Source organism: Ornithodoros turicata, chromosome 5 (genome assembly GCF_037126465.1).
Source record: "Ornithodoros turicata isolate Travis chromosome 5, ASM3712646v1, whole genome shotgun sequence".
NCBI classification, from domain to species: Eukaryota; Metazoa; Arthropoda; class Arachnida; order Ixodida; family Argasidae; genus Ornithodoros; species Ornithodoros turicata.
The window spans coordinates 28,616,926-28,634,462 of NC_088205.1; the positions used below are offsets into that span (position 1 = coordinate 28,616,926).

General features: G+C 43.9%; 2 long non-coding RNA genes across 2 annotated transcripts; both read left to right on the top strand.

Annotated features, from left to right (window-relative positions):
- Window positions 1–1,443: 1,443 nt before the first annotated feature.
- Window positions 1,444–4,686, top strand: LOC135395440 (uncharacterized). The gene is made up of 3 exons (XR_010423089.1): window positions 1,444–1,538; window positions 3,475–3,715; window positions 4,520–4,686. It is a non-coding gene; the product is annotated as an uncharacterized LOC135395440 (long non-coding RNA).
- A 1,739-nt stretch (window positions 4,687–6,425) lies between these two features.
- Window positions 6,426–15,549, top strand: LOC135394275 (uncharacterized). Its single transcript, XR_010422813.1, has 3 exons — window positions 6,426–6,536; window positions 10,579–11,037; window positions 14,281–15,549. It is a non-coding gene; the product is annotated as an uncharacterized LOC135394275 (long non-coding RNA).
- The last annotated feature ends 1,988 nt before the right edge of the window (window positions 15,550–17,537 follow it).

Here is a 17,537-nt window from a genome sequence, read left to right on the forward strand (position 1 = left end):
TCACATTAGGAGGTGGCAAAAACTAATAAGAACAAATACTGTTGACCGCATGATTCTAGGTGGCGTAGTTTTTTTATTATAATTCAATGACACGTTATCTGGGACACCCTGTATAAGTGCCACGGGTGCACGCGTAATATGAACCATGTTGCAGGTGCACATGCGGTGGGTGCCTCCCGCAGGTGCCACTCCGAGTTCCCGCATGAGCCGTCTTTTCGTGTCGAACATTCCTGAATGATGAGAACGAGAAAATGATGAGAACATATCGTTCTCGAGCTGGTCTTCCTCCACTTGATTTTGCGCAGCGCCATTTCCCACTCCAAACGACGTTGTTTGGCCGTCGGAAACTGGAAATATGCTACGTCTGTTGTTGTATCCGACCTGTTGCCACAACTGATTATACAGCATGTCTTACCGGCCATCGTGGTGGGTGTAAGATCAGTGTGCGACGTAACGAACACAATTGCTACGGTAAATTTCCTTCGTCAAAACTGCCAAAACACACAGCAAAGCAAGGCGGACGGCGCGGGATATCTCGCGACTTACATCACGCTCGGTGTTGCTTGCAGAAAAGCGCTCGTGGCTCGCACTAACCTGTCACCGAGCGCGTCATAGAAGAAAATCATTTTTATCAAGTTTGACTCAGTTTTCGAAGGAGATATTTTACAGGCATGGTCATTGATGGCTAAAGGTGACGAATATTCGAAAATCTCGGAAGGGACCTTATGCGGATTCTCCCTTTAAAGTTATTGTTAACAAGCAGAAATACCACGCTACCCAAGTTACTGACTGGCATCCGTCGCCAGCAAGACAATGTAGCGCAACCGCTGCGCCGTTACTAAAACAAAAGTGGCGAACGTGCCAGTATAATACCAGTACAGAAGTAACAATGCTGCTGCATACACCACTATATCACTACGCACGTGCCCTCACAGTTCATAGACCGAAAACAGGCGCTCCCATAGCTATAAAAATACAATCGATTGCATTAACATAAACGTGATTTAAATGACGTACAGCGCGGTGCTTTACGCAAATCGAAACACAACAACCGTCCTTCGCCCGCACACCATGTGTCCACCGTCTAAGTATTTTCCTCAACGCCACGATTGTTATTGGTTCATACATTCTTACTTAGAATTAGAAGTACAGCGAAGGGTTATTATGTGGAAGGGAGGGAGAAATGCTATTGTTATATTGTATCCTTATCGTATTATACGAGGCATATTACAGTATTATTTTTCTTGACCGACGGCAGCCACGCGAGACCATGACTAAAAAAGTACATAAAAGAAAGTGAAGTGGGTGACACATCTGCCGAACCGACAACCAGATTAACCGTTGCAGCTGGACTTGACCTTGGCTGGTCGGGAATTCCTCGCGCAACCGGTGATGTATTGCACTTCCAGGAACGTCCACGTTGAGGGGAGATTAGAGGTGGGCTTCTCACACCAAATGTTCGCCTATAAAAGAGACCCGTCTTGGACACGCAACACCCAACAACTGAGTTCTGCAAGTTGCAAGCAACATCCCAGCAGGTAGGCATGGTCCAGTTCCGACGACTTCGGTTCCTATATTTTTCTTTCTGGCGTCTTGATTGTTAATGTGCAGCAAGAGCACGCTATATGTTTACCTCCTGCTCTGCGTATTTATGTTTTGTTTTTATGGGTATGATTGCCGGCCTTATGTTCATTTTTCTGTTATGGTTGCGGTTAACGTAACTCCATTCTGGCTACATGGTTAGGTTAGGCCTGGTTGGGTAAAAAATGCAGTTCGTCGTTCTTACCTAGCTCTCTGTCACGCAGTATAAGGCGCATTTGGGCGAACGGCATGCTGTTTCACCATGTAACGAGAAACCGAACATGCCCTTACCTCACAGTAGCCCCATCCTGCATCTTCCATACCCAAGGCCTTTAAACTGTAACAATAAATGAGGGCAGGAATGCAGCTTTAAAAGCCCTAGTGAGATATTCATGTTTTCCTGTACTAGTACGTACTGTACTACGTAGTATCTTCACCAACAGCACAAGTTCAGAACTACGCGTTTTCAGTAGTACTTCAGTCGAGCTAGCTGTCGGTTACATTCCCGTTCTAATACGCATGACGAAGCTAGAAGCGGTTGATACACACAAACGACCTCTTCTCTCACCTACAGATCAAATAGAGAAAGTTAAAGGAAAACTTACTCGATCTCCATTTTATTTTTTCTTAAAACCAAACCAACCAAAACCTACTTGCAGTACATCGTTCGCAAACGCGATAGCGTTCGTAACAGATAGCGTTGGTGGTTCTGCGCACTGCTCGAAGCTTTCTTTCTGTTATGGGCGTGAGCAGAACCATCAACGGTATCCCTTACGTACGCAAAGGCGATAGCGTACGATGTACTAAAACTCTCTATTGTCTTGTACTTAGCTCATTTCACTTTATCTCACATCTATCGTCTGAAGTTACACGTGAAACGGGGTATACGCCACTGTTCGTCAGCGGTGAAATACCTCATGTCATAGTCACCCTTTATCTTGAGAGAACATGAGAGAACTGATGTTCTGAGGCTGGAACAACATAGAAGGGACAAATACATACAAAGCCTCAATTTGCCTAAGACATTAACGATGATTCATCATCTTTCATCTTTCACCCTTTATCTGTTGTTGTTTAACGCCGTCTGGGTTTTATAGCGGGTGCTTGCTGTATAGGTGCAGTCCGTGCCAACAACTTCATTTCGGGATTATGAATGAGGAGTTTCATCACCAGGGGCGATACTCTACCCCATTGCTGGTGGTGATGTGGGGAATGAAATAACAGTGTCGATTTACTGGAGACCGTGATTTTGTGTGTGTGTGTGTGTGTGAATTCAGCAAGAACAAGATCGAACGAATTATTTTACCTAGACTCTTACGCTACGACAGCTCGTCTCTGAGCAGGGGATATAAGATAAAGTTTTGAGAAATCACGTGACCAAGTGCCTGTCCACTTACAATGCAGCAATAAGTGGGCATTCGCAGACTGGAATGGGTTCACAGAAGAAACCACGTGTACCTCACCTTGAAATATTATCCCCTTATTTGGGGGAGAGACCAACGAGGTTGCACCACGGGAAATAGGGGAAAGATGGAAGCTGCGCAGATGGCATAGCGCATTATTCACTAGCCTTGCAATGTGGCGCCGTTCGTATAGTTCGCATGCCATGTGACATGTTTTGGAAAAACGGTGTTCCAGTTACTTACTGTCTTAGTAGTTCTTTCGTTTTTTTTTTTCTCATGTCATGGTGTGCCATAATTAGAAAGATAAATGCAGGACAGATAAGATAAAAGATAAATAAGTGCGGTACAGAAGGATAAAAGATATAGATACATTTATTCGGAAATATGAAGATGTACCTGTAGGAGCTCTCTACGTTATCCGGGTATAATTAATTAGAAACACAGTGATATTCAACACGTCTAACACTACCTCTTGCATGCCACATTCTAGCCATCAACATGAACAAGTGCAGTGCTATCCTTGCCCTAGCCCTCGTGGTTGTCCTGTGTCTAGTCGCCGTTGAAGCCCAGTTTGGATACGGACGTGGCTTCGGTCGTGGCTACGGCGGATATGGAGGCTACGGCCGTGGCTTCGGTGGATACGGTGGATACGGCCGTGGCTTCGGTGGATACGGTGGATACGGCCGCGGATACGGTGGATACGGCCGCGGTTTCTATGGCTAACTTTCAAGGTTTGTGATTTTCAAGTAAAGCTATCATCTTTGGAGAGAGAGAGGCTAGGAAAATACATAATTTGAGTAGATTTACACGTAAGTGTGTGTCAGCCTAGTGTGGCGACATGCTATGCTAGCAAGTGTTACATAGCACTGTAAGGTATACAATGAAATTGCGAAAATGGTTAGGCGCATGTTCTGGTCAATCCTAGTATCTCCACTCTGTTGTCAGTTACAAGTGCGTTGTAATACTATTCATATATTACAGATCGGCGTCAGACAGTGAATAATAGGAGACATAGTATCCTTCCCGATACGTTTTCTTTTTTTATTGTCACTATTGGTTCTGATAAGGTAGATTTATGTAAATGCGCCATAAAGAACGAAATTATCGTCATCATCACGCCATAATGTTTCAAAATTCCGCGTGACAGAGAGGCCATGCCGTAAATTATGTACGACAAAAAACATTCAGCTTTGGTCATAGAAGAATCTCGACGATTTCTAGATTTGTGGGAAGTTTAAAAAATGAAGACGCTGAAGAAAATTGTGACACCAGCCGTAATATCCTGGTACACCCTCGCACATTTGCGTAAATAAAGAGAAGACAAACGTGTGGCCTTTGCCGCTTATGCGAACCACGTTGTGGTTGCCTTTCCCTCACCATCGGCTACAGATCCTTGTTAAGCTCGCCACTCGATATAAACTTGTACAATGCATGCCTGCGTGTCATAACCCCACTGAGATTCATGTATATCTGTGCTCGTATTAAGTGATGCCATTCCGCAAACTTACGATGTCCTGCGTTCTGTTCCTTCACAGTTGCTAACACCCTCGCAGTCAAACACCCTCTCTTTAATAAGACGGACGTTACCTATGGACAGACATCAACGATTATGGAGCTCGAGCCAAGTTCCCCATCCCTCTTTCATCACCGGCAAAATTTCCGTTTGTGAAAAATAAACAATGTTCGAAGCAATCGACCTATACAGATGCATAATGTGTGATTCTTTTTACTTTGATCGTTTGCATCGCCGCATTCAGACATCCTTTTAAGATTACACGCGGCACAATGTCAAGGTCGGCGTGTCAATGCCTTCCCAAGCAGCGCAATGTACTGAAAGTCGAGTGCAATAGGGGTGGACGGGTAGCTGGAAGGCCTTGAACGGACTCGTGAAAGTAAAGAACATTGGTAAGACACATACCGTCCACCCCTATTGCACTCGACTTTCAGTACACTGTGCTGCTTGGGTTGGTATGTTGTCTTAAATAGCGGGTCATCAAGTGAGTATGCCCCTTTTCAGCGGTCTGGGAAGCTTATCGCTTGGTGGAGCATGCCGGTGAGAATGAAGCGCACGCATTTTAAAAACTGCGCAGTTGTTCGTAGTTAGAGTGATCACCCATGTGTAGCTTTGGGAGGAGAACTTTCCCCTCGCTTACTGTAGAGATCTCCGTGTTGTGTAAACATTGCAACGACTCAAGCGTCAAAGTGGTGAGTGCCGGCCACCCTTGAAACTGTTCGCGTGTTCTGGCGTATATGACCACGTGTGTTTGTTTTGCCCACCAGTGGGCAGATCACGTGAGAATGACGTAGTTATCGGGGAACTATACTGGGATCTGGCAAGCGAAAAGTGCTGGTGTAAACCAACCATTGCAACCAACAAAAGTTCTATCCAGTATGGGCCGAGATAGTTAAATGCATACATCCCCTCGTACTTAGCAGCTAAGTATGCCATTCGGTACTTTGCCTTTTGGGCGAAAATAAACGAGACCGCAAAAATGAGAACCACGCTGCGGCTGCTTTGCGTCGACAGCCGACTATACTCTCAAAACGGAACTTCACCACTTAACACGGTGAAGGTCAACCATCGCACACTGTCAAAATAGAAAAGTGTGTCGTATATATACTGTAACGCGCGTGTATGCACCGAGGCCAGGGCCTTACCCTGGGGAATCCCCTCGCTGATGAGGACTTCGCTGAACCAGGTAAATATAAAACAGAAGAGAAAAAACGTTCCAGCCCGTAAACACGCTCCCACCAAACCACCGTTCCGAACCATATCATTCTGTTCCCCGATTTGCTGAAAATGGGATGTGGCGTCTATCTTGGACACATTATGCATATGTACAGGATAGGTGTCTCCTCCTGGACGGGGTGAAGTTCTTTTTAGCTGTACGGTGTCGAAGTTGTCGACAACATCTGTGTGCTGCCTCCTCCCGAATAAAAAAAAAGAGACAGAGAGAAGCTAATTTCCCCCTTCTCACACTAACTTAATCCAGCTACCCACAACTTGCTCCCACAGTAGGTGCTTATCGGGATTGCTATCGCTACATAAATCAGGTTGCAATGCCAGAACTTTACAGAGTTTGTTTTGTTTCATTCGTGCTTGCAGATAATGAGCCAAGGTGATCAACTAATCGTTTGTAATTAAGTGTAGTGCTGAAGCTAGTGGCAAGCTACGAAAAATAACACAGTTCGTGATATTGCGGAAACTGTAGAAACAGTATACCGTGAACAACTTTTGAAGTCGAAGTTGGAAAGCGTCCAGGAAACGATGGTCATCATCCAGGAAACCAACAAGCAACTTATTTTTATGTATGCACGCCATTCCCATTGGCGTGAACCCAGGTGCAGCGATAGAAAGAGTTTAACCAGACGGAAGTTCCGAGAAATACGCGTGCAGGTATAAACAATCGCTGGAGGCGTGTAATTTCTCCGTGACGCAAATGGCACGTCACCCTGGGGAGAAAAGTGTAATTTTCCCGCCGCCGTGGTACACTCGGATGTATCTCACACGCGCACCGAACGAGACATCCTATTTTGTTCATCGAATAACAGGTATGTGGCTGCTTCTGTTGCTGAGCCCTTTTTAGACTTATCTTGCGTAGACGTGCTATCGTGCTACACGTGCTATCGTAATGAAGCATATACTTCATGCCCACTGGGCGGCAGAACACCGTATAATCTCTTATGGTAATTTAAGCTGAGGCCTACGCAGTTGCTGTTTGTCTTTTGATTGATTGATTTTAAAAGAAAAAAAAATGGACGCAATATTGGTGTGAGTTCGGTTCTTGGGAACTTTTTCCGGACACTGCAATCCGCCAATTTTCGTTTGAAATGTAGAGACTCTTACGCTTTGCTCTATTCCTTATATTGTAGTCCCTCGTTGCTTCCACTATCTTGTACTGGTTGGGCTCGTTACACTTGCCTGTTTCCAGAACAAATGACGTTCTCACAAATAGACGTTATTAAAATGGTTGATGGGCATCGAAGACAGATGGCATTGCATCAACAGTATTCAGCAAAGTGGATATTGCCTATAGATTTGTTCTAGCACAGATTGACCAAGCGACCACAGTTGTTGGGGAGGGTTCCTGAGTTTTTGTGCTCCGCGCATGTGTCGCGTATAACACGTGCCGCTGCTACTTTAAAGCGAACGATTTTATAACTCCACATTTTTAAATCAATTATGTCGCTCAGCTCCGTTTTATAGAACAAACAGAAAAACAGCTTGTCTATAAGACGTTACTACGTGCTCCGTTACCTAGGCTCGTTCGCAAATTGCAGTTCATTGTAAATAATGGGTTCTGTAGCATTCACAATGTCAATATTCAATACTTTACAACTAAGTATTGGGGGTATCACAAATTATAATTAGAGTTGCGTGCTTTCAACGTCCATCGAAATACGCCGAAAAAATACCTGCCGAATATCTTCTTGAAGTTCGGCGCACTCCGGAACATTCCGAATTTTCATTGCAAAATTTTCCGATGCGCCCAGCGACAGTTACAAGAATGTCGGTGTTTACTGTTTACAGATAAAAACGCTCCGGAGGAGGCTCCGTACATGAATGGATGCAGAGCATAGACATGCACCGGAACTTTAAAGATATCAAGGCTGCTGGTGTTCCAGGCAGCAGTCCTCATGTTGGAAAAACTCGTTGCTCCAAAACTAAGACACGTGCTGTGACAGAGTAATCAATCATTTTCACGGGGTGTAACACGTAAGAACGCTAGGTAAAAAAAATCAAAACAAAAACTGTTTTAGCAACGCGTCAGGTAGCCAGACCTTGAACAAGGTGGAGAGTGTAGACATAAACGCGCTGTGCTACTCGACGTCAGCGCATTGTATGCAATCACTGACACGAAAGTTGTGTGCTGCTGCTTTATCTCAGTCTTGGGCAGCACTGTCGCACGTGCACAATTTATTATTATTATTATTATATTTGCATATACTACAACCCCCCTGTTGGGGCTGAAGTAGGAGTGAGCTACATAATCAGTACATAGGGAAACTACTGCTTATGTCCAAGTAACCAAGAGAGTATTTAGACGAAAGTCCGCATGAAAACATAAACCTTGATGCATAAACAGCAAATATAAACCGCATAAATCTTGGTGGAACTCGTTTTTGACGTCCAAGGGATATTCAGGTCGTTTTTATCATTTCCAATTTTTATATATAAATATATATATAAAGTACGAGAGCAGCATATATGCAGTTTGTGCAGTTAAGTTTTCGGCAGGCGGACGTCCTCTCGAAGAGAGTATGTAACTACTAAATGAGTATAATTACCTAAAATTCATTAGTAAACTCTTTAATTATGGAATTTCGACCAAAAGCGAGATAGCATATTGGGAGACATCCTATTACATCGTGAAACGAGCGCATGCCGTGAAATATCATTCGCCGATCATATCAAAATTCGGCGATAAATATGTCAAAACTAGTGCGCGTTTCAGGATTTGTTAAAGCTAGAATGACTTTCAACGAGGATTGTCTCCCATTCTGCTACCCCGTTTTTGCTCGAAATCCCGTAATTAAAGAGTTTAGGTAGTCAGTCAACTCATAGTTACATATACTCTGTTCGAGAGTATGTGAGCATGACCGTATTATTCCACTGCAAGAACGACATTATGTGGCTCCTTTTTTATTTAATTTTTTTTAAAGTATCAGAAAAAAAAAACGCCCTGTATATACACACGGTAGGTTGAGGTGAAATAACCTTGCAGTGTCGTAATACTGCTGACAACAATAGACAACAACAACATAGTGCACATATTAATTTAGCACATTTAATTAACAACACATTAATTTATTGTTAATAATTATGCCCAATATTATCTAATAACTGTTACACTTGGTCGGTTGTAGTTCACGTTTTATTATATTTTTTTATAAGTGCACCACTATAGAGGCTCTGCTGTCCATGGGCACTGATAATAAATACTGAAATAATAAAAAAAACTTCCAAGATGACTTCAGTGTGCCTTGTCTACAATCCAGAAGCTACCGCACTGTACGTCGCATAGTAAAGGCAATAATAGTGAGTAGCTTGAAGTAGTGAGCCACAACAATCTCGTATTTGTAAACTTTATATAATTATGTAAACAATGGGGATGTCTTGCCGCAGTCGTGCGCTTTCTGTACCCAACGCTTGTTCACGAGATAGTGGCCATGTCAATTCTTCTGTTCAGCAGCGCCGTTCCCTATAACTGCTCCTGACTTCATTTCCATGTAGCCATGCCATTGGTATACTGTCATCTGAAAAACCGATAGTTTTGGATTTTCTTAAGGTAGCCTCCTTCGTAAAAAAACTGCTAGACGGATTTCACTACAGCGACATGATGAATGGAACAGGACGTTCCCTCTCGCCCGCTACGATGGGCATTTAGTATGGTTTCGTCTGGACTCTTGAGAAACATGGACATTACGAAGACGCAGTGAAGCAAACTGTCGCGCGGTCATAACGCATCACGTGGAGCTGAAAGTGAGGCTTTCAGTATGAAGACCAAAGTAGCAAATGCTTTTAAAAGCGCGAAGTAAATGACTATCCAAGACAAACAACAGGTGTTCGATTAAACCGAGGGACTTCATATACCACAGAAATCGGCGACACTTTCATCTTCATGCAAGACTACCGCCACCAATTCTCAATATATAGGCACTATACTTCCACAAAATGCGCTTCTATATCACGCTTTGTTTTCTTCTTCTTTTTTTTTTTTCTTTTGACAATCTCTCGCTTGCGGTTTTCTGCCGCAAAACCTTTCCATTTCTCGTCCCTTCTAGCAGTTGTGCTCGTCTGGATCAACGTTGTATTGATTCTACAGGCGTGACGGACGTGGACGGCGTGGCGGACCCATACTTGAAAGGGGTTGTCAATCTTCGCCTCAAAGTGGTTCGGTTAGATGTAAAAAAGCACAGGCGATACCGATGCTGGTGCGACCTTACAGCAAGCCCCACAACGAGGGAAGATAGCCGGCAGCAGCCGTGACAGTGGTCACATGCATCTCCGGGAATCAATGGGAATGTTCGAGGCTCTCGCGCCTCTTGCGCAATAGCTCCAAAGAGCAGTGTGCTCGCCAGACACGTGTCTCGCGAGCTGAGAGTCTTACAGAAGTTGTGACCTTCAGGATATTCTAAATAATAAATACATATATATGGTACCATCGGCGATTGTAGATTTCGTGAGCTACCAACAAGGGCAGACTTTATCGCTTTTTTGCAGGAGACTAGCTTCCAGAACGCGCGCTCGTACAAAGTTGATACTACACAGCTCAACATAAAGGTGAAAGCATAAACATTATGCGTGCATAACGTAACGATAAAGCAGAAACATGAAAACTAACAACCCACTTGCCTCGTGGCACTTAAAAGTCCACTAGCTTCCGCGGCAAGGGCAATAGCGAATAATTATAGGAGTCCAAAACCAGTTTGCAGTCTACGGTCACACTGTTGTTAGTTTTATTTTCTATGTTATCAGTCGTGGAGGAACTTGTTTGATATGCATAATTTTACTGCAAGAGTCGATGTCTTTTCTCCTGTGTCTCGATCTATGAGAGGAAACGTTGATATTCGATCTATCCCGTGTCGTCAGGTGACCATGAAGCTCTGTGTCCTGCTCGTCGGGACGGTGTTGCTGTTGGCAAAACCGTCGTGGGAACAAGCGCCTGGTGTGCAACAGTTCGTAGGCCAGTTCCACGATAAATACGGGAAGGAGCCGGACTACTCCTTCTTTGGATTTCCTTACCGCACCTTCAACAACCTCAACCCACTGAACGGAGCTTTCGGCAATGGCCTCCGCAGAGGACTTGGAAACTTCGTCAACGCAGGCAGAGCAGGCCCAGGGAACGGATTCGATTTCGGACTTAGCACAATCGGCAACTTAGCCGGAAGCTTCTTTGGAGGTAGCCCAGCAGGACGCGGATCAGGATCACGGCCATTTGGCCTCTTCAGGCGAAGAAGGCGATCAGTACACGTTAACTGATGCTCAAACAACACGTTGCTGGGTTGGGATGACTTCTCAAGATCGTCATTGCATTAGTTCCGATTGTGGGTAAGTATTTTTTCTAAGTAACGAAGTTCTTGCAGCGCTGAGAACATTGTCTGCGAGGCATGGTGCTTGCGAAATTGCACGAGAACAACCGCATTATGAGATGAAAGAACTAAGAAACGTTGTATTTATTGAAAGCAAACATTTGGCACACAGTCGTCCCGTGTTCCCAATTTTCTCCAAACGAAGAGCAGATACAATGACGTCATCAATATGTAAGTAGCAATATTATTGGCCTAATAGCGAATACGACTGGTCGACCTCTAGCGAGAATCCTTTTCCTTTTTTTTTTTTTTTTTTGTACTTCGTGGTAGAGAAGACGTGTTTCACCGCATGGTCGCTTGATATCAATTCGCTCCGTGTCGGAGCGCTCTTTCTCGCTTTGCTGTAAGAGCTCAGATTTAGCCGGAACTGCAACAAACCACACTCGTCACTTCCGCATATTGTGAGGCTGAGCAACAAAAAGCTTAGGGCCGTTTCAGTTTGGCGGATAGCGACGACCTCTTGCATGCCCTGGGCGGGGGCGTGGTTGTTCTACGGGTCCGTCCGTGCTAGATTGTGTTGCTCTGCAGCGGGGGGGATTCAGTTGCTCGCTCCACATCGACTAGTCAAATTCGGCTTAAGATCTCCACACAATGTCCATACATCCACAGGTACTTCCTGAAATTTCGATTTCGGATTTTTCTGGACCTATAGGTGGCAAGGAACCTACATGTTTCATAATGAGCTTTTGGTTCGTTTTTCTGAATGTAAGTCAATCCAGGAATTAATACAACTGTGCAACTTACAGTAGGGGTCGGATATATACACTCTAAACGTTTTAAACGCGTTTGCAAAGCACCCCATTCGTTCGAGCAACCGAAATGTATAATAAAAACAAACAAAAAAATTGTTTTCCCACACCTTTCTGCATGTGCATACTACACTCGTGTGTTTACACCTCTGTCACACGGACTAATTTAGTGTTACTTTCAACGAGTGACACTTGCAGTTAGTGTCATTCATGTGCTGTCATACGACATCTTTCAGTTACACTCGGCAGAAAGTGCACTAACGATTTAGTGAGTTCCCCAAACTCATTTTACTTGTTTTCGGAGACTGAGTGCGTAGCCTCGACGGCAGGCTTTGTGGCACAGGTAAAAATATTGAGAAAAGCGAGTGGCCCGGACACCACAATATTTTTAAACAAGTATTTTCAACAGCGTGTTTATTTTACTTTAGAACAGTGCGACATTGTGTCCAAAAAACATGTCATTACTCTCGTTAACAGCCTGTGGGAACTTTGCGCTCTCGGCGATCGGGCAGCGGCATTTTTGTTGTGACACATGGTTGAGATCAATTTGTTTAATGTTGGAAGGAAATTTGCAGAAGGTGTTTCTAAATCAAAGAAAAACATTCTGAGGGAGGTAGTGTGGCGCACGCCTAAAAAATTTACAGCCGTTTATTCTTGGAGTTGGAGTTGGAATTAGAAAAGAAAAATATGGAGATGGTGGCTCCTACAAAACACAGGAGCCGTCTACTCCGAAACACTTGAAAATAAAAATCAGTAAGTCTAAAATGTTAGAGGCGCTGCAATGTCCACAAGAAATGCCATTAAAGCAGCTGTCGCACGCTGTCTAAGATCCCTCGGTCATTCTCAAAGGAGCTTCAGTAAGTCTAGAGGACGGTGGTCCAGTCTTTCCAAGGCGGCTGTGAGGTCATTACGTTGGACACTGTATCTGGAGCAGTTAACACAACTGCCATCATTGCATAAGTGACACTTACTTAAGCCGTGTAGCAAGCACGTATATAGTGAAATTGACATTCGCTTGGTTGGAGTGCACTTCATGAAAATGACACTAAGTCATCCCGTGTGACAGAGGTATTAATCGTTGACTTATTTATTTATTGAGCCATCAAGGGGCCGTGAGGCCGTTACATGAGCGGAGTGGGTATCGGTAATACCAAATACTAGAGATGGGACGAATCCACGAATCTTACGATCCTCGAATCTTTCGAATCCTTTCTTAAAAAAGTGTTGAAAAAGCCAGTGCAAAAAATAATTCTACAGAAAAGTGTTTTGAATGTTTTGAGTGTTTGAAGCAGAATGCGATATTTCCGTTTAATGTTCCGTTAATGAAAAACAAATTAAATAATAGTTAACTTTGAGGACAAAACATACCCACATACTTCTTAAATGTAATTTAGCTAACATGTTGTTCGTCGACTACAGGAATTACATATCTCGAGTCTGAATTGTTTCCAGAAAACTAAGAAACAATCAACGGCTAAGCCGTGCTACTTTTAACCTTGTAATGCAAGGCAAGAGTTCCTGCCCGAACTCTTTCAGTCCAGAGCAACGTCAACAAACAAACAAGAAAACATCCACCGGCCAATCAAGCTTTCGGGGAACTCCAGAGGCGCCAATTTAAGAAAAAAGAAACGTAGTTGGTGGATTCGAAAGATTCAATTCGCCGTTTTGGGCACTGGGATTCGGATTCCGGAATCTCGAATCCCTGCTTAGGCTTCGAGGATTCGCGGATTCCGTTGGCACATCCCTATACCAAATACCTATACAGGTGTATTTCACGGTTCTTAGCGGTTACGATATTTGCGTGCGATTGATTTGGCCATCATTATGTAGACGCGTATGCATGACCTCAGTTATGCGGAAAGACGGAAACGACACATACGGAGGGGGCGGCTGATGCAGGAAGCGTACCGAATGATTTGCCTACCTGCAGTCTTGACAACTGGCGACATGCAAGCAGGAGCTCTATTTCATACTTCAACATCTAGACGACCTGAATGATAAAATCGGAAAGCTCTCCTTGGGTACACAAGAAATAATCTCCACCCTCTGTTTATTTAATTGTCAATTTAATACTGCAATCCAATAGTAGCATCGACACAAATTTGAGGGGGAAAAAAAACGCGATTCCACTATACCGCTGCAGAAGAAAATAAACCCAGCTCCATTACCGCTATTTTTTCGCCACTTTACCCTCATCGCCTGCATATTATGTTGCTTCAAACTACCAATATGCACAAGATGCACAGCAAACACGACAAATAGCAGCGAGTATATAAATAATTTTGTCGTTTTCGAAGCTCACGTTGTGCGTGTTTACATTATCCTCTGTAAAGCAAATTTTCAAGTAGAAGACTATTGTTCTGCAAAAACGCTATAGTAGCGCTGCTATGCACAACACTGATCATAATCATAGGACGCGAAAGCTAACACTTGCTTTCTGTACTATTTTACAGGCACATAGCGCCACGACTGGAGATTGAAGGTCAAGGACTGGTCCCAATCTTTAAGTCCCAAGGTCCCAACTCATATTCGATGTTATGTGGCCGAGACTATTGAGATCGTGTTCATCTCGTATTCCGGAGGTCTCTCTTATTAAATGTTGCACAACGGCAACGGAAAGACTCCAAACGAACGTGTGAAGGTCAGTGTGTGAAATATCCGATAACCGCTTCTGTTGGCGTCCCCATGGCTCTACGTGTGCAGCAAGAAGAATATGGTAACAGAAATCGATGCGTATCAACATTTTTTCTGGTACTCGTCAACAACACATTGTATATTTGACGCTGTTCCTTTTGCACGTGTAGTACACACCTGTGTCATGACTCCACGACCTGGCAGCCATGCCCAATTGTGTCAACAAGTAACGCACTCAGATGAGTAAAGTTTTGTGACTAACGAGGATGATCATAATGATGATGATGATGATGATGAGAACAACAGCAGCAACAAATACTTGGAAGGGAATTGCAGTGTCGACAACTGCAGAAATTTGTCTCTCATCTTGTGGCTCGCTATTTCATCAATTATGATGATCAGAAGCGCATTCACACGTAGTCTACGTATATGCCTGTCTTGTCCACTTGTCCTCTGTATTTGCCCTCGCCTGTGCTCTTCTTCCTTTGTAAACCTAATGCACCGCCCATCGTGCCCATCATGCAAAGTGTGTTATTGCTTCACGTACGTATTCACTGTATGCTAATATTTTACTATTATTGAACTCGTTGTCAGGAAAAAATGAGACTACGGAAGTTACATCCTAAATAGATAGTACAGCATACGTGCAGGCAAGCTGGTAGATAAATTCCATAGTTGAATAAATTCCTTAGCTTGGGCACTAGGAAGAACAAGAGACACACCCCATGTGTGTATCTGTCGTTCTTCGTCGTGGCCAAGCTCAGGCTTCTTCAACTATGAGATTACATCTTACATATCTACTCCAATTTTCTATTTTGATATGACACATTTCCTGGATCCATCATAGACTTACACGATCACCCTCGGTTTAACTCTACTTTAGCCACACTGTTTAATGTCGTGTAACAATTAATTAATGTTATGCTAGCGGTGAATTTCTATGTGACTACTTTGTCACCTGTACACATATGTTGTGTCTGATTATTCTGATCATTTTGTTATTAATTTGTATTCGTATGCACTCACTCCCCTCTGTAATGTCCATGGGCCCTGAGGGTATGTAAATAAACTTCCCTTACTGCTCCGCTCCCAACATTATTTTCTTTTCTTTTTCGTTTGGTCGCCATTTCTGCTCAAATGGCCGACAATATTCATAACCGTTAACTAATATAATAATAATAATACCTTTATTCACAAAGATGTGAAAAGGAGCGAGCAAAAAGCTTCACTTGAATATGTGGTAATCTAACGCCTTCTGGACTACACGAGGCCTGGTCAGAAATGGACGTGACGTAGTTACTAGAAGCCCTGCCAATCAGAGTACTGTTTTCAGCAGCCTTACCAATGGAAACGACCCGCGATCAACTGGCAGGCTACACCGAACCTTAGCATGTTCGTATACTGAGGGTATGATAACGAAGAGGCCTTCCATAGCCGTGTTGGTTTAGCTACCATGTAGGTTTGGAAAGTGCCTGTTGTGAATATAAATTTGCGGACTCTCATGCAATGTAAGTCACCTCGCCATGGGGTTCCGGTAGGGCAGCAGTACGGTGTAACGGGGAAACACCGATAGGTCCTTGACCTAAAGCCTGCAAGGAGAAAAAGCGTGGCAATGGCAACGCTATAGTGTCCGTCTAATTGGAGTATTTATCGTACTTGACACACTGAACCTTTTGTGCTTCGAGAGGCTACCGCTCAACACCTAATCAATCAAACAATGACGTTTTTAGTCCGCGATACTTTCTTCTGTACCAGTTAGTGCTTTTCCGCCTTCTCACTTATTTTTAAAAGCGGAAGCCAATCCCGTGTGGAACGAGATACATTTTATACTTTCTTAGGTAAAACTACTCGTATAGTATTCTAGTACATGTAAAATGCATGTAAAATATGCGTCGACAAATATTTCGTAAACAGTTGATTTCTAGGTGATTAGAAGGAGCAGTGTTATACCCGTGCCACACTGGCAGAAAAAACAAAGAAAAGAAAAAAAGACATTAGCGTGCAATGTAAGTCCGCGGTCCCGAATGCCATTTCCTACGATGGTCGTGCTACACGCGAGATTTGAATTACATTAAACGCGTTGATGCCGATGCGGGTCTCCCACTAGCCACGTAAGAGATGCGGTACTTGAAGAGCGTAGTCGCGTTCAAAAGAGATCGAAAACACCAATAATACCTCATAAGATGATAAAAATTGCTTTATTTCACAATCGATGGTCTGTGCTAGTCGGAAAACTGTTGTCATCTTGCCTGTCAGGTGGCAGTCTACGCCAAAAGCAAATATGAAGAAACAAAGGAAAGCACAATAAATGATGACGATGAGATGGGGTGTTTCACCGCGGTGCTGCGGTACCCTACCCCATTGCACGTCGAACATTATGGCTGCGTTCCAATACCCCGGTTAGTCGACTGCCTAGCGGTCTAACCGTAAGTGCCGCCATGTTAAGCCTCGTTCCAAATCTCGCCAAGTCCGCTATGCAGTCGGCTACCGCCTAGTGCGCATCGATGCAGTCTAGTTATACGCCTGACCATCTGACAGCCGGGATGGAGACGAGCGTTGACGGTACCAGCGTGCCTGCTGTTTCTGCTGGCTTTAAATGTAAAGTTGCACATAGTGGTATGTTTTTTAAAACTGCGTAGAGAGTTGCAACACATGTTTAGTTGTGAAGGTGACAGTTTATGCACGATGTCCTATAAACTTAGCGCATTAGAGACCTGCTGCGCTTACGCCGTACGCATTTCTTGCGTGAGCAACGAGATGGCGCCACAGGCGCCTCGGCTAGGCAAGCCTGTTCCAATAGTGACAAGCAAAGGGGTCTACTCAGCTGCCTAGTCAGGCGGCTTCGCGGGCGCGAAGTATTGCAACGCAGCCTATGTGTAGATGATGAAGGAAGGAAAGAAAAGCAATCGTTAACAACGCTAGGCATTTTTGCCAAAAATAGCGCTCGTTTTCGTGTAATTCATGAAATAATTGCGCGGTGCGCATAGTACAGAGTGGCTTTATGGAAGTTTTAAATTGCTCTTGTGCTGAGACAATGGGAGCAAGGGAGAATACGGATTTCGTGGGCGAAGGAGTT